Source organism: Zootoca vivipara, chromosome 2 (genome assembly GCF_965207765.1).
Source record: "Zootoca vivipara chromosome 2, rZooViv2.hap1.1, whole genome shotgun sequence".
Lineage (NCBI taxonomy): Eukaryota > Metazoa > Chordata > Lepidosauria > Squamata > Lacertidae > Zootoca > Zootoca vivipara.
The window spans coordinates 68,806,254-68,829,263 of record NC_142584.1 but is presented as its reverse complement, the minus strand read 5'-3'; the positions used below and the strand labels follow the sequence as shown (position 1 = coordinate 68,829,263).

Here is a 23,010-nt window from a genome sequence, read left to right as displayed (position 1 = left end):
AAACAGACTCAGTAAATGTCTATAAACTCTTTCTCCAGAAAGATATTTTGCTACTCAATAAACATCAGGGGGTCCATCTGTCAACTATTTCTTTTCTTTCAAGGCCTCCAGTGAAATCTCTGTCTCTAATACATCCAGCATAAATTTGTCTCGATGACCTAGTTCATGTCTGATGAAGGCCTCAACCTAAGCATCCGAGGAGAATGTGGGACTGAGGAGCATGTAGGTCCCCCAACATCATCACAGCCATGCCACCGCTCGGGCACCTGGGCGCACCGCCCACAGGGTCAGGGCTCACCACGGGGCCTCTGGAGTCTGCCTGCCTCCTCCCACTCAGCCGCCCTGCAGCTGGGGGTGGAGGCAGCAGGCAGACTGTTTGGGCAGCGCATAGCCTGCAGGTGCCCAAGCCACAGCTTCTCTCCCAGGAGAGACACGTGGCTCACACGTGCGCATTGCAGACCCCGCGGTGAGTGCCGTCCGGCATTTTGTCACCCTCCCTCAGTGCTGACACCTGGGGCAAACCATGCCTACCACACACCCCTTCCTCCACCCTTGAGTTCAAGCATGAACACAGCCTAAGTGGGAGCGCAGCAGCCCTGCGTGTGGCCAAGGAGGCCACCTACAAGTATGAGTGAGGCTTAGTTTAGTGCAGGGGTCTGCAACCTTTTTCAGCTGTGGGCTGGTCCACCGTCTTTCAGACCATGTGGTGGGCCGGACTATATATTTTTTTTGGGGGGGGGGAATGAACGAATTTCTATGCCCCACAAATAACCCAGGGATGCATTTTAAATAAAAGGACACAGTCTACTCATTTAAAAACACCAGGCAGGCCCCACAAATAACCCAGAGATGGATTTTAAATAAAAGGACACATTCTACTCATGTAAAAACACACTGATTTCTGGACCGTCCGTCGGCCGGATTGAGAAGGCTATTGGGCCGCATCCGGCCCACGAGCCTGGGGTTGTCTACCCCTGGTTTAGTGTAATTGTTCAGCTCAGTATTCTCCAATGCACTGTCTTATCTGGGAAAACTTGTTCAGTGAATAATAATAATTTATAATAATAATAATAATAATAATAATAATAATAATAATAATATATTTATACTCCACCCATCTGGCTGGGTTTCCCCAGCCATTCTGGGCGGCTTCCAACAAAACATTAAAATGCAACAATCTATAATACAATAATCTATATGTATTGTATTGTATTGCCAACCCTGGCAGCGGCAGGTGCAAATCATGTAGTACTATGTATACCCAGACAACATGACTTGCACACTGCTGCCAGATTGGTCACTGGCTGAAAAGATTAAGCTTTACTACACTCCACAACCTTTCAAAGCTCTGGAAAGCAAACACAGCAGCATCTCAGAGGCAAGGTGGAAAGGTTCAGTCTTCCTCACCAGACATATATGGTTGACTGAAAGCAAGACACATTTTCACTCAATACATGTGAAACCCCTAGATACAAAATGCAAACTGTGACATGCTTTGGCTAAGTACTAACAAATGAAACATTCTCCCCATGAGAGAGATACCCAGTAACACAATAATATCTGAATCAAGTTAATTAAAGAGGCTTTATGGGAGCTGCAAATCTTTTGATTCTTTGAATCCCCAGGACACCATGTGACTGTACAAATATTAATATATAACACACTGTTGGATAATCACAGTTCATAAACTGGAAATTTTATTAGGCAAGCAATTGCAGTCCTAAAAAGCAGCACAGTCAAGAAAGGTTCACAATAGAGGAAAATAATAGCTGAGAATTTCAGGGCAAGGCTGAGGCAGGGCAGCAGCAATGCATATAGTTGCTCTTCTAACCCAAGAAGCCCAAAGCATGTATTAAATCCCACCATTTCAATCCTATCCTCCCAATCTCCCTGAACTCTTACTGCTTGCCAGCCTCCCTGGTCCCAAACTATTTCCAAATTGAGGATCCTCAGCCCATGATTAAGTACCAGTTCATCTTCTGGGGCTAAAGTGTTGGAGGAATCACACATTTGGGCCCTGGCAGTTCTAGAATTGTTGAAATGCTACTGCTGATAAGAACACTTCAAGGGGTGCAAGCAGGACGATCTTTGCAACTAATCACTCCAAAAGAAATGGAATCTAATTTTTCATTTAACCTTGCACTTCTGGTTCTTTACCCACAGACCTAATACTATGTGAATCAGAGCAGAATGCACAGCCATTTTAGTTTCAACATTTCATAGCTTTGAAAGGATGTAAACAGAATTTTAAAAAATGAGGAGGTGAGGTGAAACCTTTCTCACCATTGAGAAAACAAACTAACTAATAAGGCAGTAGCAGAGTCAGGAACAAAAAAAGACTGCCATTTTCTTCCACCTGCCAGAGACGCTTATTCGACAACACCAGTTTGGAAATTGGTGAAGAGATACACAAAATAGCTTACAATTACAGATATCTTTCACTTCCTATATAATTTTTCAAAATCAACTATTAAAAAAATGCAGTACTGCATTAATCAAATGGTTCATCAGTAGCGAAAAGGCTGCTGCCCAGTAGGAGAGCAATGCTTTGTATGCGGAATTGTCCTGAGTTCAATCTTCAGTTAAAGGTATCAAATAGCAATGCTCAAAAGCACCACCACCTGAGACCCTAAAATGTTGTCTGTAAAAACAGACACTGTTATGCAATACGAACCAATGCCTCAGTGAAAAACAGCTTTGTATGTGCCAGTGAATTATGTGTGCAGAATGTATTAATTTGGCCTGTTTTCTGGGACAATTGCTTCTTGTGTTCACGGCTGCTTCTTGTTTACCTTTTTTCACTGGTACAAAAATCTCAACAATAAAAATAGGCTGCCTAAGGAAGAGAGAGAGAGAAGAAGAGCTGAAGGAAATACTTCATAACCAATCAAAACAGCCTCTGCCTTGATATATGCAAAAGGAGAAAGCTAAATTCCTGTGATTTTCAGTACACAAGCAACCACATCTATGTGTCAAAAGCACCTGCAATGCAACTGGTAGCTATATACCAATCTGTGAAATAGCACACTTATCAGAGATGCTTCCAGTGACGCTGACGCAGCAGTTAGTACAGTAATTGCTTTCTTTACTTAGCAGGAAAGCTGAAAAGGACAGCAGCACTAGGTGAGATTGAACTAGATGTTCCAGCTCAAAGTGTTGTCATCTGTGCAAGCAACATCCCACCCAACTGTACCTGACAACTGCCCAGTTTGTCTACATTTGAAAAGGAAGCTAGAGATGGATTGGAGAATTTGGTGCAGAAAAACTGGGGAGGAAAGGGGTAAGCACCCCTATTCACCTGCTGCATCTTCATTCAAACTTTACTGATCACAAACTGACTAACGAGGCTGCATTAAATGCAACTGTCTGTGATGTGTTGTTTACTTTGATAAGGCTTCCAGGGGGGAAAAAAACCTGGCCCCTCAACCCACCCCCTGCAAGCCTATTAACTTCATTCATTCTTCATTCTATTGATTTAGTAACTTAAAATGGCACAACTGCAATGAGCACAATACAGACATCATTTGCATGACTGGCAACTCACTCCTACTTGGAAGGATCATTGCGTTCAACAGGACTTACTGCCAGGTCAGTATGCACTAAGACTGCAACCTAAACCAGTCTTTAAAACATAATCAAGGCTATGGATTTCTGTGCAACCCCATTTGTAGTCCAAAGATGAGAAACTGTGTGACACAAAAAAATGCAGGAATTGTCCAATAAATTAAATCACTATTTAAAAACAACAACAACCTACCCACAGAAAATCATACCTACTAACCAGTGCTTTTTTTCCTAATAAAATGTTTAGGGGTACTCTCATTTTCCTACTCCTATTGAAATACTGCCCCTTAATGAGGCCAAACTTAGATTCACAAAATGTTTAGGGGTATGCGTACCCCTGCATCCCCCCAGAAAAAAGCACTGCTACTAACCATGATATACAGTTATGTAAGAGGGTTCCATAGCTCTAAAAGCAGAATTAAACCCATCCTAGTCCCAGTGAGTTTGAAGGTCTAGGTTCCTGCTGCAGCTTCCCCACCCTATAATCACTAACCAACAGAAATCGATTTTATAGGGGCTGAACTTTTACAGGGGGAACTTCCAGAAAACAGAGCTAATAAAGAATGCCCCCCTACCTACCTACACACACACACACACACTCACAAACTAGACAGCACAACACCTCTTTATCTGACAGCAAGTCTTCCAATCAAGACCCTGAGCTGTCGATTATAACCGGCAAAACATTCCTTCAGCAACCCAGCCCAAGGCAAAAGGACAACCCTTCCAGTTCATTAAGAAATACTTCTTGTGTGATTTGATGCCTCACTAGATCCCATTTAGATGTTCTTTGTCCTTTGGCTCCTGGAAAAGACCAAAAGGTCTGAGTACGTGCGTGCATACAGGTCTTTCTTCCATGCTTTGCAAGCAAGAAAAGTAGGAAAGTTTGCCCACAGTGAGTGTAGATGTTTTATCTGCAGTTCTAGGCTTCTTTCCCTTTGCCGTCTTAAAAAAATTGCAACCAACACAGCACACCTTCAACATCAGCCCTCTCAATCAAGGCAACATCGTTTAGGGTGCTTTTTGGTGCTGTGCTGAAAAGGGCCATGGGATAGGCACGTGAATAAACCAGAAGCCTCAGGGCCCTGGCTAGTCACTCTTTGTCTTTCTCAGAATTAAAATAGCAACTTGAGAGGGAGGAGGGTGGCCTGAAGGCAACAAGGATCACTGGTGCTCAAAATTGTTTTCATTCACTGGTACCTTAGGCCTGAAGCAGAAGCAAACAAATAAAGACATTGGATTTTTGTACAGGAGGGGAGGGAGGGAGTTTAGCTGGAGGGTACAATACTGATGCTTTACACAATAGATATTATACTAGAAAGAGCAAACCACTCTCAGTAAACAGACTTACATTTTATAACGTTAGCGCATGTTGGCATCAAGACATTCACACAAAACAGTGTTAGTCTGTGTGGGTCCACATATTTACACACACACACCCCCGCAAGCTGAAGGCCGCAACACAAGTCTCTTCAGGGCATCCTTCTACAAACAATGCTTCTACTTCTAAGCGTACAGGCAAAACGTCTTCTGGGCTCCGGCAGTGCAATGCAGTGACAGAGACTGCTTTGCAGCTCCTTCCTGAAAACTGAATGCATCTTAGAATTTGAACTCGTTGCCCTGCATGGGCGCACTATTGTTTTCACCTTGCTGTACTTCTCCACATAAAGCTGTATACATTAACACAGCTAACATCAGGCTAGTGAGAGCTGGAGGCCAACCATTAGCTGATTTTGTTAAAATTAAAATTAAATATCACCCCTCAACTGAGAATCACAGGACAGTTTACAGTATAAAAACGCAAAAATACACAATTTAATAACAAACAAAACAATAACCGCCCCCCCATACACATTATTATTAACACGAAAAGCACACATTGTAAAACACCTCTCAATTTTCACAGGTGAGCTAAAGGTTGTGGCCTGGGAGCAGACCAGAGGGAAGACCTAGCCTCAGTTCAGCTTTGGGATCATGGGATCCCTTTAATGGGATCCTGCGGGCAGTGCTTTGTCCTGATGCCCGAAAAGGGGCTGATGGGCCATAGCTCCCCACAATAGTGGTCTTAAGGGTGGCGCCACCCTGATTTGATGTATGTGATAGGGTGACCCTTAACCTTGGTTAACCCTGTCAAGCATCTATTGGGCTGGTCGATGTTAGGATACACACTCAATGCTGATGCCAAAACCTGCTAACATCTGTAATCAATAAAGTTGTGGCCTGTAAAATCCCAATAATGTTGTCTTGTGTTTTGTTGCAACTAATATCATAACTGCCCCGTCCCACCCATAATATCACTGTGCCTGGGCCAGCAAAACATTTCTAGGGCTGAAGCTTCCAGTTTACAGATTACAGTATCTCTTCCTCATGCTTGTTTACCATATAGAGTTCTTCCAGGTATAATTATTCCCTTAGAGAATTGATTTCAGCTTTGAAATTTCGTTGGAAGGCTACAGGTAAAATTCATAACATTGTCTATTGTTTGGCTGTGGCTTGCTGTTTGTTTTATTTATTGTTAATATTGCATTATTATCTTGTTATGTATTCAATAGTATCTTGGGAAGAGCCAATCCTGGCTGCCATCCAAACAGCAGCTTCTGAGGAAGTACTGAAACAAAAATAGATATTGTATGCCAGAGATTTTAAACAATATTATCTATACTACTGGATAACAACATTAACTGTATTTCTGCATGAAATTTGTACAGTAAATCTATAGATGCATGGGATTTCCATATCTATTGTATTAATCACATTGATATGCATACCAGCCTTAATGATTCATATTGGTAGCTCAACCTTGCTGAAATTTAGTTCTGTATTGTTTCATATTTTCATTGATACAAGAGTCTCTGATGGGTATTGGGTGTTACATATATTTATTTTATAGCTTGAATTTTTCATTGCACATATGTTTTATCATTAATTGATTATTCATGTTATGTTTTGCTCCATGACTTGGTCATTTTCCATATAAACCTGCCATTTGCTACATGGGTGTAGCCAGATTTTTTGTTGGGGGGGAAGGACTTTTGTTTGGGGGGGGCAGAATCATCGTGATTGGTCAGTTAGTTAAGTATTTCTATTGTCTTACTTGATCTAGGGGGGCAGCTGCCCATCCCTGCCCCCTCTTGGCTACATCCATGGTTTGCTGAGAATTTCACCAGAAATGTTACTGTAGAACTTGTTGTGGGGTCATAAACAGAAGATTATTGAGTACAAGCCAGAAATATTCAGCTATGGCAGAGGAACTCTCAAGACAAAAATCCTTAAATCATTAATTAATTTCAGAGACAGTAAATGAAATAGAATCAGATGGTATCCATATTATCTTATGTAATAGGCAAACTGTAAATATATATACTGTTGGTCCCCATAAGCCAGTGGCCCCACACCTACCATCTGGGAACACCCAGTCAAAGCCATTGTAGCACATTACTTCCTAACCCTAAACCAGTCAGAAATCCAAGGAGGATGCAATAGCCAATGGTATCAAAGGCCAGCAAAACCAATAGGAATGCAATCTCTTTGTCTGACTCCTGGTAGAGGTCTTCCACCAAAGTAAGGCTGCTTCGGTCCCAAGCTAGGCCTGAATCAGATTAAAAAAGATCTAAATAATGTATCATCAATATCATTAAATTTATTTATTGCTTTCCAGATTGTTCGTGCCTATAAAGGCTAATTGTTAGGTTAGCTTTACCTAAGCAGAACTTGTGCTGACTTATAATAAATCATATTTTAAGTAAGGTAACCCTCTCAAAGAATTATGAGCACTGTAATTTGTTAAAGGTTGCTGGGAATTGTAACTCTATGGGGGGTGAACTACAGCCCTCAGAATTCTTTTAGCTGGGAAATGTGCTTTGAAGGTATACTGTACACGCAGCCATTCTTTATACACAATACAACCAAGCCATACACCCGTCCCCCCGTCCCCCAAGATCGAAACCTACATATGCTTAAGTAACATGAGAACTGGGTCTAAAAAGATTATGTCAGGGAAAACCTATTAATTTGTGTACCAGCTGCCTCACTTGGGCAAGCTGCTTTAGTAAACCCAGGAGTGCCACCATTTTCAGTCTCCTGCAGAGCTTCTTAATGCACTCTGTGTGACATTTCCAAGGATTACAGCCAGCCACTCTGTAGTGGAAATTATTGCATCAAATGGACAAACCACACAGCATATTCTTGTTAAGAACGATTCCTCTCCCAACATGCACATAATAATATGCAAACAAAACTGCAAGGTGGACAAAGACACTGCCTACGTCTGCTACCTGTGTCTATCCTCATTCTCGCCCTCTTTAAAAAAGGCTTCCCTCAGGTGATATATTTTATAAATCCTGATTCTTTCTGCAAGGTTGAATTATGTACAGCGACAAGAACCTCTGCTTTATCAGGACAGTGTTTCTACTAGCTGCCTGGTAGTGACTATTAAATTGGAAGAGCTCTGTAGCTGACTATGAAGCAGAGGCCAGAACCGTGACTGATGCAAGCAGTGTCTGCGCCACTCTGATAAGAACATTAGATGTTCCTGAATAATCTCGTCTTTGCTCAACATTAAAGCTGGTATGTTTACTGTTTCTGGCTTGTAAGAGAGAGAGAGAGAGAGAGAGAGAGAGAGAGAGAGAGAGAGAGAGAGAGAGAGAGAGAGAGAGAGAGAGAATACCATTCATCATATCCATTGGAAGCGAAGGAATTGCCAACAAACAGGGTAGGATAACATTTCTTTCTACTATCCACTGTGCTTCTCTCTCCACATTTGCATTGTTGTGGCAGAAAGCCAATGGTAAATTACTTGTCAAACTAGAAGTTACTCATCCTAGTATTGGGAGGTGTAGGGGTTCAAGCTTAATTTCTTTAATTTTGTTTATACAAGGAAGGAAACTTCAGCTTGGACTTACTTAAAATACCCGTTCCGTGACCCAAGGTGATGGACACACTCTAAAACCAGAAAGAGACATCCTTTGAAAATGCACCAGAAATTGGAAGAAAAAAGATGCACTAGTATTAATTCCCCATTAGCAGCAGCAAGACACTAGGACAGGCACCCCCAAACTTCAGCCCTCCAGATGTTTTGGACTACATTTCCCATCTTCCCCGAGCACTGGTCCTGTTAGCTAGGGATCATGGGAGTTGTAGGCCAAAACATCTGGAGGGCCGCAGTTTGGGGATGCCTGCACTAGGAGATTATGCCTCCTCATTGCAGCATTTCTAACTGAGATGCCTATAAAAGTTTTGTTTTCTGGAAGCACAGAGTACAAAGACTTAAACAACCAATTTTATTAGATGACCCCAAGTTTTAGTCTTTTGACAGAGGGAGAAATCTGCTCCAAATCAACTTTATTCACACTCTCCCCCCCCCCCTTAACAGCCTCAACCAAACACATTAGCTTTTCATCAGAAACAAGGTGTTCTTTTTATGATGGGGCAGAGAGATCTGCACTCAGTATTTATTTATTTGTCATTTATTATTAAAGATTTATTCCGCTCTCTTCAAGTATCAGGGCATCTTAACATAAAATATTAAAAACAATATGAAGTAAATAATACATAAAATATGTTAAAAATAGCAAATCTATAAAAGCAACATAAAATATAATCCAAGCAAAAGAGATCGCCAGGAAAATAAAAGGTCTTTGCCTGGTGACAGAAAGACATCAGAGTGGGTGCCAGGTGAGTGTGTTCCAAAGCCAGGGCTCCACCATTGAAAACACTCACTATCCAGTAGTGACCCACCAGAGCCCAAATGGCCAAGTACATACAGGCTCATGTGGAGATAATCATTCACAGTATACAGCCACTCCATGTATTTGTATACTCAGAAGGGATTTAGAACTCTTGGGGGATGCAGAAGGGGGGGGGGAAAAGACCAATGAGAAGAGCAAGGGCCATGCACATAGGGATGACTCTACAAAGCACTTCAAATGCCATAGTTACTTTGTTTCATCTGTCACTACAGTCTTATCCAGTCTTAATTCTTGTTGCTGCACAAGAATGATCATGCTGGTTAATGAATGTAGGAATGCGAACTCTGCCATCTTCATGCCTTAGCACTGCACTTGTCTGAGTTTTTACATTACATATATTGTTTTATTTAAGCCTTCTATGCCCATCTAAACAAAGACTAACAACAGCAGTGAAAGAGTTGATTCAGCTCGCAAGATCACCACTTGACCGCTTTGATCTGTGTAACTGGCACCGTTACAGATGCCACATAATATTCAATCTGCATTGGGGGAAAAATTGAAATTGATTTTGAGAGTAGCAGTATCCACACTTTGGAACTCCCTGCCTGTTGACATCCAGACATTTAGATAGACATTTAATCTGGCTTTTAAGATTATTCTGGATTTTAACTATTTTTGAATGTTTTAAATAGCTGTTTTAACTGATAATTTTATTTCTTTTTTTGTAATAAACTTAAATGCAATACAATCAAATGGTATATAAATATTGTGAAATATGTAACATATATAAATAAATAAGACAAATACACTGGTTTCATATGGAAATTTGTAGTACAAACCTACATCCTTTAGGCTATTTTTGATTCAAAATAGTCACAGGACCTATAAAAGTGACATTTCAAAATCAAAGCTAAAAATTTCTTGTTTTTATAGTCCACTTAACACAGCAGCTCCTTTGAAATAAAGGCAAATGTCTCAGACATGACTAGTGAATACAACTGGAAATGTCATCTGTTTTAGTCTAAGATGCCTAATATAATTCCCGATTTTCTGTTCTCGTATAGCTTTGCTCATTAACACAACTACTTCTGCTGGCTCAACATGCTTAATCTCTGCCTATTTTTTTGAAAGCTTGAAGAAAAACAGCTCAGTTTCTCAGACAAGTAAGGAAAATAAATAGTTGTCTAGTTCTCTTAATACAATGCCAGAGATGCTTTTAAATAAGTCTAGTGCCCTGGACATGGAGTCACAGAGTAAGACAATTGCCTCTACCTGTAGAATGCATTAATATCTCATTCCTCCTTATTGAAAATATGCTGAGAGTAATAGCTTAACTGAGACTGAATAATGATTTTCAGTGAGGTTTCTGGGGAACAAGCTACAGATAAATACAAGTGCATGTAACAATACTTCAGCAGCTTCTTCTTGTAATGAAAAGTGGTTTTGGAAAAGGTTTTTTTTCTCTTATATCCCAAGAAAAAATTATTTACAACGATCAGACTACTTCCTCCTTTCAGGTTGCTGGAACGAATCTGTCTTAATGAGCCATTAGGCACCCTACCAGGCTTTGCCCCTCAAATGTATTCAGCCAAGATGGGTCATGGCTGGCACACAAGTGGTAGGCCATATATCTCCACATAATGTGGAGTGGGGGAACAGGTGCATTGTCTAACTGGTTCCCCACCACACATTATTCTGCTGCCACTCCCCACTGCAGTTAATTTCCCCACGATGGGGCTCCAAAATGCTGGAGTTTTGTTATGTACATTTTCATGTACTGTAATGTGCCCTTGAGTGTTTTCTTTCTTTCCCAGAGTTTTAAATGAAACATTTCAAGTTACAAACTGTCAAAATTTGCAAAAGCAAAACAAACAAATCACTGAAGAGCTACAGTATGTTGGGGGGAAACAAGGAACTTTATCCAGGATTTGAGAATATGTACTGCAAATGACATGCCCAAAATATAGTAAGTTTTCCTTGCATTTGTAGAAATCAAATTTCATTTCTTAGTATTTTAAGCTATATTGCAGTATGCATCTAGAGCTCTCTTTTTTTGCACCTTTGCACCACTAGAAATACTCGACGGTGGATTTAAAGTACAAGCAACTATTTGCAGATCCAGGTATGCATATGGGTATGCCTTGCAGAAACTCTGATTCACACCATTCTGCACCAATGTTTGCAGAGGTGCAATGACTAGAGTGTCTAAATGGTGAGCAGATATATATATCACTGGCTCACCTGTGAATCCGTCGCTATGGAGTCAGACTTAAAACAGCTGAACATATTGCGGCTTGTCAGTTAAAGCCACCTAGGTTTCAGTTTTCAAGTTACTTGTGCCAAAGGGTGTCATTACGGATTGTACTGATACAAATATGAATAACTGGCTTTACTTTTAATTAGAAACAACTGAGATAATTTTGATGGCAGATACCACAAATGCATGCTTCAACTGCTGCCTAAAATCATGCATCTGGAGTCTTGGCACATCTGGCTATCCTTGTTCAAGGCTCTTCACGCTGCCCTTGGCAAAGCAGCAATCGCAAAGACGAAAGCATGCTGTTTTTAATACATCCAAAGTTGTTGCCTTTGCTACCTGCTGCTTTAATTACTTTTCACCCCCATGTTCCCTCTCCCACACAGAAAGCCACACGCCTACATCCTTTGAAGAAAGCGTAATGTTTCAATCTGAAACGCCCATACTGTTTATCATACCTCTTAAACGTTGCAGAACTCCTGCTTAGTCTTGCTCACTCCTTATATCGGAGGCAGAACATGAGGATGACACAATCTAAAGAGGACTGTCGGTAGAACTAATTGCCTTATTCGTTGTGAATAATGTATCCAACACATTTTTATTAGCACTTGCTTCATCTTTTTGTTTAGTTAAAACACTCTTTTCATTATTCTTCCCCACTCTGTAAATGAGAGGAGCGAACCAGAGCAGGAGAGGAAGGAGCAATTGGAACTGTTTGCACATAAAGCAACCTTAGATGTTATCAAAGGTTCTGAACAATTGTACACTGTGTTAGTGGGGAATAACTTGTTATTTCTCTTTAATAGAATGACAGCAGAATCCTATACTTCTCTATTTAGAAATCAGCCCTGCTCTGCTGAAACTTACTGCCAAGGATCTGGGTGATGGCATTGCAGTCAGAGAAATGGAGAAACATGCCATTATGTAAAAGGCTTGTTAGCCTGCAGTTCCTGCTCAATAAAAGAGGTGATGAAAATGAGGGGACAGAAAATAAATACCGAATTAGAGAAGACTTAAAAGAACAGGTATATATAGAACTTAGATACTGCAGCAGATATAAAAAGAAAGCCAGATGCTTATTTATTTCTTGAATAAAAGAGTAAGAAGATGAAAATGCAACAAGATGAAATTTCAATTAGCGGATATTGCCCTCTGGGATTCAACGCAGCAAGGGAAAAGGGTTTAGTATAACTTACAAAACCATTAACAAACATTTACAGCCTGGTTTATAGTTTATAATTACAGCACCGGTAAGCCAAACTATGTCTTACCAAGATGGTGTGAATGTGTGAGCTCACTTCAACTTTGCTCATCCTGACCTTTTTTTTACTGCCATGATGAACTAAGCCAAGATTTGGCTTAAAGTGTTGTCCACACCCAGACTCATGGTAGCCTGCCTCCGCATTACCCATGGACAGCAGCCAACAACAAACATTTAACAAAATGTTTGATAAAGGATGTAAAGAGGGTATAATCAATTTGAAGCAGGGTAGGGCATTATCAAGGTAAGCGTAGGCCATAAACCATGCTTTTTTAAGGGAACAAAATTCTGCCCACATATATAACATTCTCCTTTGCTGCATCATGTTGGAGCAGGTTAATTCTGAATATAAACAAAAAATAATCACTGGCCAAAGGTCAAATCAAGAGGACAATAGTTTGGGGGGCTTCCGGTTGACCGCACCATCTTGATCAGACGGGGGTCCGTTCAGTGGAGCGGACCTCGGCGCTTCAGAGGTGGAGGGAATCGCTCCAGCGAAGCGAAACCTCCTTAAAAGCCCCAAATCGAGCTTTTTGGGGACGGATTTTGCCTGGCGGCGCCAAAAGCGGGCTCTCTCCTCCCCGGATCGGCTTTGTTTAAGCCCCCGAGAGCGAGGAGGTGAACCGCGGCGGACAGGCTGACACTGCTGCTCTGAGAGCGCGAAGCTGCGTGTCTGGGAAGTGGAGGCGATCAATTCTTCCAAGAATATTCAGCAAAAGAATAGACTGTGAGTAATTTGGATTGTTTGGAATTTAAATTAAGGAAATAATTTGGACCTGGGAGAGAGGGGGAAAAGAGGAAGCCACCCCCCCCACGGTAACATAAGAGACAGTAAACAGAAACCCGAAGCCGTAAACAGAAGATCTTAACTTATAAGGATCCCTCAAAGGCATCAAAGAGAATCTCCCCTAAATGCAGGGTAAAAGGGGAGAGAGACTGTGGTTGTGAGCGCCCTGCAGAAAGAGGTTAGGACCAAGAAAGACCTTTCTTGTCCTCGGGAGCCGGCAGCCCAGACAACCCAGTGAGCCGATCAGGATTTATAAGTCAAATTTTATTTCTATCTTTATTTCTGGACTTTTTGGAAATTCCTTTTTGGTTTATATGCTTTTGAAATATGAGTTCGAACTTTATTTTTTAAAAAAAGACTTGAAGAATGCAGCCAGCTTGTTAAAATGGAGTCGTGAAAATAAACTGTGATCATATTCCACCCCATGTGACAAGTTTTGACCTTGACAGGATTGAACTATGTCAACAAAAAGGTACTCGCCTGAGTTCCAGCGGACTGTTTTGACCTTAATGTGGGAAGTAAGAATAGAACTATGTCAAGAGGAGACACAACAGCGAGAGTTACAGCAACAATTCCGGATGGTGATGGCAGAATATGACTTCATAGAGGATGAAGCTATTGAAACTGAAGAAGACGAGAGAGAGAATGACAATGATGGAGACGGTGATTTGGAAGGAAAAGAGGAAGATGAGGACTGTGATAATATAACACAAAATGAAGCCCACCAGGAAAAAATGATGATTTTATTCTACAAAAAGTCGGATGGAGTGTCTCCCCTTCGAGGGGGGCACGATTGGATTTACTGGAACTCCAGAATGCCCACAGGGAAGAAGGAAAAATTAAGCAGAGAAGAGAAGAAGCTCAGGGGTCTGGAATGGAGGCCTGGATGGCAAAAGACTGTAAACAGGGGGTGGGGTGAAGGGAAAGTGAAGTGGTGATTGTAAGGATGGATCAATAGGATTATAACTGGACTGCTGACTATGGAACTTACTGGATTGGTGGGGTGGAGCCGGTACTCGGGGGTGTAAGGTTAGATTGGGAATAGTTATAGATTTAAAAGTGAATTGATTTTGGAAAAAGGTGAAAATATGGAGGCCTATAGAGGGGGTAAAAACCAGGCACGGGAAGAAAAAATGGGAGTTTGATTTTTCAGTGATTGGATATTAGGTGAGAATGATAATAGTTAGTTTAAAAGTGGTATAAGGTATAAAGGTACATTTTAAAAATATGAAACTGTTGAAGATGATAAATAAGGGAGGAAAACCGGGGAAGGGGGGAGGGTGGGGAAGCCCACAAAATATGGTTTAACAATTATGAATGGAAGAAAGATTTTTTTCTTTTTTTGTTGTCTTTTTTTCTCTTTTGTCATTTTTTTCTTTTCTCTCTTTTTCTCTTTTTTTATTCTTTTTTCGGTATGACAATAGATGGCTGGATGGATGACCTCCTGCGTACTGCCCTGGTTTACTGGAGCTTCCTGGTGGCAGGGGGGGGCTTCGGGGGCAGGGGAGGGGGAGGAGGACAGAAATCCAATCATAAAATGGACCACTTCTGACTGTTCACTTGCATGGGATACTTCTGTGGCAGGGGAGGACCCACGGAGGGGGGTGGGAAGAAGGTGGAAAAGGTGTTCATGTATGTACCATCTTATATAATTTGTAAAATCAATAAAAATTATGTTCAAAAAAAAAAGAGAGGACAATAGTTTGGATCTAAGTTGCTCCTCCATTCACACAAGGAAAGGGGTGGTTTCCACCAAACTCTCCTCTATCTATAACCCCCCCCCCTAACATCCTTTGCTGAGAGTTCCCTATCCCCCAACAGCACATTTCTGTAGAGCACCATGTGCTACAAAGCAAAGCAGGAGGCAGAAAAGCCACTTTGTAAAAGTGAATGCTATTCCATTTACAGAAGGAAAGAGATGTTCCAAACCCATATGAATGAATAAAGAGTTATACAACAGCACTTTCAGTTGCATAAAAACCTCTCATAGCTGCAGTCAACTGATATAACACAGAGAAACACAAAAACCTGGCCTAATGTCGAAGTTAATGTTTAATCCTTGAAAAAAAAAATTAACAATCATGTTTCAGATTATTTTTATTATTATTTTAATCACACAAAAAGTGATCTGAAATCAATTTTATAAGAAATCCAGAAAAATATATGCAACTATGGGAATATATGGTTGGGGGAAAACCAGGTTCATTCATACTGTTGTTTAATGTGGGTAGTAAGCTTCCTAAACCTCCATTAATTCTCCATTGTCCATATGACATTCTCCCTCCGGACAATGGAGAATTAATGAAGGTACAGAAAGCTTACTATCCATATTAAACAACAGTATGGGTGGCACCCCTGTTTCTTCTGCTGTTGATGTGGTTTTTATGACTATGCGTGCTGCTTTTGGGTTTCTCCCCCAATTTTATTGTATTTGCATTCTAAACCAGCTTACATTTGATTTTATTATAGAAAAACAGAATATAAATGTTCAGATAAATTATTAAAGCCCTCTTTATACTGAACCAAAAATGTCCCTTTCTGTTCTCTTCCTTTTTTACATTCTGTGGCTGCTTCTAAGGCTGATGTTTCATTCACTAACTAGTATGGCTAGCTATAGAATCTTAGAGTTGGAAGGGGCCCGGGGGTTATCTAGTCCAACCCCCTGCAATGCAGGCATCTCAACTAAATCCTCCATGACAGGTGGCCATCCAACCTCTGCATAAAAAATTCCAAGGAAGGACAGTCCACCACCACTCAGGGGAGCCTGTCACTGTCAAACAGCTCTTAATATCAGAATGTTCTTCCTGATATTTAGTCAGAATCTCCTTTCCTGTAACTTGACCCCATTGGTTTGGGTCCTAGCCTCACCTGAACAGATATAAGAGGCAGCAGCATTATTCTCAAAGCTAAAATAATTAAACCTGACATTATTAAAAAATTATGCTACCATAGTTGGGAAAACAGATTCTACCTGGGTTCAGAATGAGCAATAGCTTGATTAATCAAGCAAGCACAGAGCAATGGTTTCTCTCATGCAAAGAAAAATTAAATGCTAAGTGGGTGTAAATACCTTGAAGATTGCACTTAATTTGTAGTTCCCTAAATTATCAACATTCCAAGTAGCAATGTAATGTCAAAGGATGTTCATAACCTTGCTAACACTCATAAGCAAATCCATGCTCGAGCATCATGGTTAATTATCAGGCATTGGAGAACCTGGTAAACATAGCACTTAAAGCATGAACTTGCGGAACAGTTTAAATCAACTCATAATACTTCCATGGATGCAAAGAAGTTTGCTAAACTGTGTTTAACACAGACTGGAATACAGACTCTGAGCTATTCAAACAAGCAGTGAATCAAGTTTGGGAAGGATCCCAATAATTTTCTAGCCCTATCATCAGCTGAAGAAGTAGAGGATGATTTCTCAAACCTCATTTCCGCTTCAAAGAGACTCCTATTTAGGGGCACCATTGCCTGGCCATGAGGTGGTTCTAGTTTGGCCTTAGATGGTTCCAAAAGTATCTAGGAAATTTGTTCTTTCAATTAACCACCTAACTGACGCAAAGTTGCCACAAAAAACTATGCATCTAACCCTGTGGATTGTAGCAGTGGATAACAACTGTTCTTTATCATCTTTATGGTCACCTTTATATTTTACTCCCTTAATGTTTCTAAATCTTTTCCACACTACCATTTTCTTTGGCTTGTTAGCATGCTTCTTAAATTGGATGTATTAATCCAGTGGGGCTTAATCAATGGTAAATTTTACCATTACTCCTTGTCACTTCTGCAAACTCATTCTGCAAATGTATAAACTAACTCACAGGAAAGGCTCGTACTTTATTTAGAATTATTCTCACCAGAAGACAGAAGATGAGGGGGCAAAGGAAATACAAATTATGGTATTAGAACCACACCAGAACCATTTTGGGGAGAAACAAGGTAGCATACAAAACTTCTGCACTCAAGAATCTGGACCAACATGTGTATTTTTAAAAGTATATTATAATCAAAGAGATCCAAACTGACTTTATAAAAGCATAACTGGGATCATCAAGTATAACAATGCATAAACAATTCAGATAAGAAAAAAATGTATTTTATATACTGCACTGGTTATTATGGCCCCAGCAACACTACACATTTAAAGCACTACTATACCACTTTGAAAAACCATGGCTTCCCCCAAATAATACTGGGAACTGTAGTTACTGTAGTTCAGTAAGGGTACGGAGAGCTGTCAGGAGATCCTTCTTCCCCTCACAGACCTACAATTCCCAGAGTTCCCAAAGGAGAGAGATAGGTTGTTAAAACCACTATTGAGAACCACGGGCGTAGGAAGGGGGGTGGGGGCGGTCCGCCGCAGGTGCCATCATGGAGGGGGTGACAAATTATCATGGAACAATTACTGCCCTACTAGGGCGGTTCATTAAAAACTTTTCTTTAAAAAATGCCTGCTCCAAAGGTCTTATCTTACTGCACTAGAGATTATATAGCTATATATGAAATTTCATGCATATCAGTTAATACAGGCATCCCCAAACTGCGGCCCTCCAGATGTTTTGGCCTACAACTCCCATGATCCCTAGCTAACAGGACCAGTGGTCGGGGAAGATGGGAATTGTAATCCAAAACTTCTGGAGGGCCGAAGTTTGGGAATGCCTGAGTTAATATCATGACCCTCCTCCACAAAAATAGCTGTTTACTTGGCTGTTTTCCTATGTTGTGAAGGCTGAAATTTCAATTCAGTGGAGCAGGGTCAAGATATTAACTGATATGCATGAAATTTCATATATAGCTATATAATCTCTAGTGTAGTAAGATATAGCTGTGGTGTTTTTTTTTGTTTTGGTATACCACTTTGCAGGTTTTTAAAATAAATTTTATTAAATAAATAAACAATAAATATAAATAAAATAACACAAGCCAAAACACAATCCATCCTGTAGATTTAAGTATCTGTCCATAGTCGCTTGCTTGTTATCAGAGGCCCAGAATCCGCATTCCTTTGTAGGAAAATATGAAATAACGTAAATCCATTTTTGCAGGCAAAAAAAAAAAATCAAGGGGGGGGGGTTGACAAGAAATTTTCCGCAGCAGGTACCACCTGACCTTCCTACGCCTCTGTTGAGAACTGCAGCTTTCCAAGGGGAATAGGGGTCTTCTAATGATTCTCAGAACCCCCTAACAAGCGGTGGAATGGTACTGCTTTAAACATATAGTGCAGATGATGCCTTAAGCAGATAAGCAAATGAAACCTATCGAGATATATGTTGAGGGAGGCGGGGGACTAATTCTGTAAATTAGCAACTTTGTTTCATCCACCTAAATGTCCACTGAAATGTAAAAAGCAAAAGAGCCTACAGATTTTCTCCACTACAAAAAAAGGCAACAAGAAATTCAAGCAGCAAAGCTTTTGTCCTGTCAGTCAATCAGAAAGCTAAAGGAATGATAGCACTACAAACGTTCAACAATGACGTTTAGGAAAATAATTTCCTGAAAATAGCCTTCTGGCTTAATACCAAGTCATTCATTTGCAAAGGCGAGAATTATAAGAGGCATCTGAGGAAGATTTGCCCCAAATACATTATATAACAGAAACCACGGAAATATATTACGGTTTAGAAAACGATTTCTCCTTCATCGTTAGCCCTTGCATTCAGTCCCTGAATATTAACAGTTAATATTCTTCCACCTTGTAAAGTGACAGAGTACGTAGGGTTGCCATGTGTCCTCTTTTTCCAGGACATGCCCTCTTTTTCTGGAGTAAAATATATGTCCGGGTGGATTTTTTAAATTTGCCAAAATGTCTCTGGCTATACTTTCTGGATGAGACATAGACATAACTGGTGGCTGAAAACTTGCTTTCCTCTTCTCTTCTGCCTAGCTCAGCAATGTATCACAGCTTCTATAGCCTACATATAGAAGGGGTATTTAAAATGAGAGTTGTCATAGCATCCTCTTTTTTTTGCTCTTCAAAGTATCGCAACTCTACAGGGTAGTAAACCAGAAGAGACCATTGTTAACAGATCACACACACACTGTGACACACACACTCTCTCTTTCTCTTTCTCTCTCTTTCTCTCTATGTGTGTGTGTGTGTAAAAATTGCATTCATAACAATATATTGTCTCTGGTTTGCCCTATAAATTACTTTGTGGCTTTAGAACTACAATAATAAACACATGTGCTGACATGATGTCAGTTCAACATCCCTACAGTGCTGGTGCCTTTTTAACATGTGGGATTTTTTTGGGGGGGGGTGTTTATTGGGTTGTTGTTGTTTTCATTTTGATTATGTATTTCCTGGTTTTATTCTGTGAACCGCCCTGAGACCTGCGAGTACAGGGCGGTATATTTGTTAAACAAACAAAGAAAGAAACAAACAAACAGGTTTGAAGCATTTTGTGATAAAGGCAGCTAACATTTTTATTTGCTTGTACAGTCAAAATATGGAATCAGAGGCCTGCTCAGTGTGGCTGCTCAAAACGTCCTCTGTGGCATCAACACTTCACACGATAAACAATAATCAAGCCCTTCAAATTGGTCTCTTTCAAATTCACAAGCATCATATTCCACAATTAGGATTTCTTCTTTATCTAAAATAGTCACTCATTTGGATTTGCTGGGTTTCTTTTTTTTTTGCTAATTTTCATTTATTCTCCAGAGGCTGCTGCAGCAACTCTCATCAGCCCCAATGAGAAAGCCCAATGGTCAGAATCTGGAGGGCCAGAGATTTTTCACCCCTGACATAAATCCTCCTAAACAACAAAGAAAGGAAGCAGAAGCTTTCCAAACTGATTTGTTTTGTGACTTGCTAGAACAAAAAAGAAAAATGGGCGATTATGAAATATGCCGACAAATACTGTACATGTATACTGTACATGTATAATGCTGGTAGGTTTTTTTTCTTTTAAAACAATGCAAAAAAATGGGGGGCGTCATATACATGGGTAGTGCATAGGGTGAACGTTTGATTGGTTGGTGCCGTGGCTGTTAGCAGCTGTTGTGCGTGTTATTGGTTGCTGCGTCAATGGGTGGTGTTGATTTGCTGACACTGCGGCAACTGGGCAGGCAATTGGCAGCTTCTGCTGGCGAGGGGACAGATGGGAGGCGGATTTTGCGAGACGTGTGGGTATGCAATCCTCCCCCCAAAAAGCTGAACAACTCAGGGCTATCCTCCACAAAAAGAGCTCAACAACTCTGTGCCATCTCCCCCCATTCTCTTAAATTTGAGCCCCCCAAAATAGGAGGCTTCTTATACATGGGGCGTCTTATAGACGGAAAAGTACTGTTTAATACTATTCTGAAAAGTCGGTTTCATTTATCTAAATGGAAAAGCATAATGAACATTCATTGCAAAATATATTTCACATAAAGTATTCAGGCAAATATGCATTAACAAAATCGGGACATAATTCAAGCGCAGCTGCTGTAGAAACTCCATTAATTTCAAACTCCATTGAAATAAATGGAGGTTGAGCAGTAACACTGGTTACGGTAATGCATCTTTAATTATATGTAAATAATTTTGAAATGAAAAAGGGCAGATAGCAAAACGTTGCACCAAATAATTCATCCAGTTTAAATCACAAATGAAAGGCTGTGAGATGAAGGATAATGTATTATGTTATCTCCCTGCTTGAGAGATGCTCAAGTGAGTTAACATTATATAAGGAACTTGTATAACTAGAGAATATTGTTAGCTGGGCTATTGTACTCATGTTCAGGCCAGTGGGGCATAGGGGCAAACCATACTGAACTAGTTTAACAAAATGGCGTACTTCAACCTGCCTCCATCAACTTACCTCACATTCTCTGCCCACTCTATTATCCCTTGAAGGCTTCAAAGCAATGCAATGATTTATTCTATGGGCTTCACACAATAATATATCAAGGAAATACACCCATGTTTGTGTGACTGCTCTTCATATATTTAGGTACTTTTATTGCCCTCAAAAACCTGCTATTTGGCGCAGGAGGTGCTAGATTTGTTGGAAGTGCATCAATGCGGTTAACTGCCCACACACTTCCTGCATGCCATAGTTTTAATACTTGTGGCCTCTCTCCTATCACACTATTTAGCAAAATAATAATATAAAAGTGATGATGCAGTTTATTTATATGCTGCTTTTTTATGCAAATGCCCGCCAAGCAGTGAGCAGCATATTAACATAGTACATGCAACCGAGTACAATGAAATACCATATATCAATCAGCAAGCAAAACCATTTAACAACAAAAGCATGTTGATTTAATAAATAATGATGATGATAAGGGTCAGAGGAGAACCTCCCCAGACTAGAAAATTAAAGGGCACTCTCACCAACCCTATATCCTATCCCACACATTTAGGCGCTAGAGACCTGAACAAAGAGAAATACTTAATTCAAAGTATAGAAGAGTAAGTACCCCAGTTTAAGAGCACCCTAACTTAATCTTATCAAATTTAAGGGGTCAGAATTAAGGAACGTGAATTACCAATCATGCCATTCACATACTGTCTAGCTTGGCCCAAAGTCTGGTTATGCAACCCTAATGTATTTTTCATACAAATCTAAGGACTGGTGTCCAGGGAATGTGGCCAAGAACTGTTTGGGAGCTGCTTCGGTTGGTTAGCCTGTTTGCAAGCTGAAGACAAGTCTTTTGACTGCCACATACCCAACAAAGAGAAAATCAAAGGTATTTCAGGGAAGGTTTGTCAACACAAGAGATTGTAACTGATTTCCCCCAGTACCAAATGTTGCAGAATGAATGCTAAGAAAATGTGATATCACTGCAGCAGAACTTCAGAAGAGATAACCTCAGAAAGGATCTATGGATCCCTCACCATGAATAAGTAACAACTCCAGATTTATTTCACAGTAAAACATCATTTGAAACTACTCTATAAAAATGTCACATTAGAGGACCAAATCTGGACAACCATAACACCTGAGCTCTTCGGATGCTTAGCTTTATTTCCCAATCTACTCAAAAGCCAATGGAAAGATCCTCTTGTGGTGGTTCTGAATTTCACAACCATCAAGTCTCAAAGCTATCTGAGCCCCATTTACAAAAGAAAATGTGAATATATCAGGCTTCATGCAAGTGTTAGCAATCTTTAGCTAGCTTTAACTTCAACTAGTAATAAAGCCTGTTGACTGAAGCAAAACTGTATCACTTTTTCTCCTTTCCCTTTCCTTTAATCTTATTGCAAAAGGTAGAAAAAAGATATACTGTACAAGAATAGTATCAGATGAAAGAGTTTTGGTTGACAGAATTATTTTAGAAAAGTTGGTTGCAGTTTAGCCAGGTGTACACAACCAAGCTCTCAACAAAATTGCATGTGCACCTATTCTCTATTTGGTGACATGACATTACTACAAGCACTATAGTTCCCCAGTCCTCTAAACCATTCTCACCCCACCTTCATAACATACATGTATCACTCAAGTGTTTCAGATCTCAA

General features: G+C 40.3%; 1 protein-coding gene across 2 annotated transcripts in view; it reads right to left on the bottom strand.

Moving 5' to 3' along the window:
- The window catches only part of BSN (bassoon presynaptic cytomatrix protein), a 208,737-nt gene that overhangs the window by 158,934 nt on the left and 26,793 nt on the right, over positions 1-23,010 (bottom strand). The window lies entirely within an intron of this gene.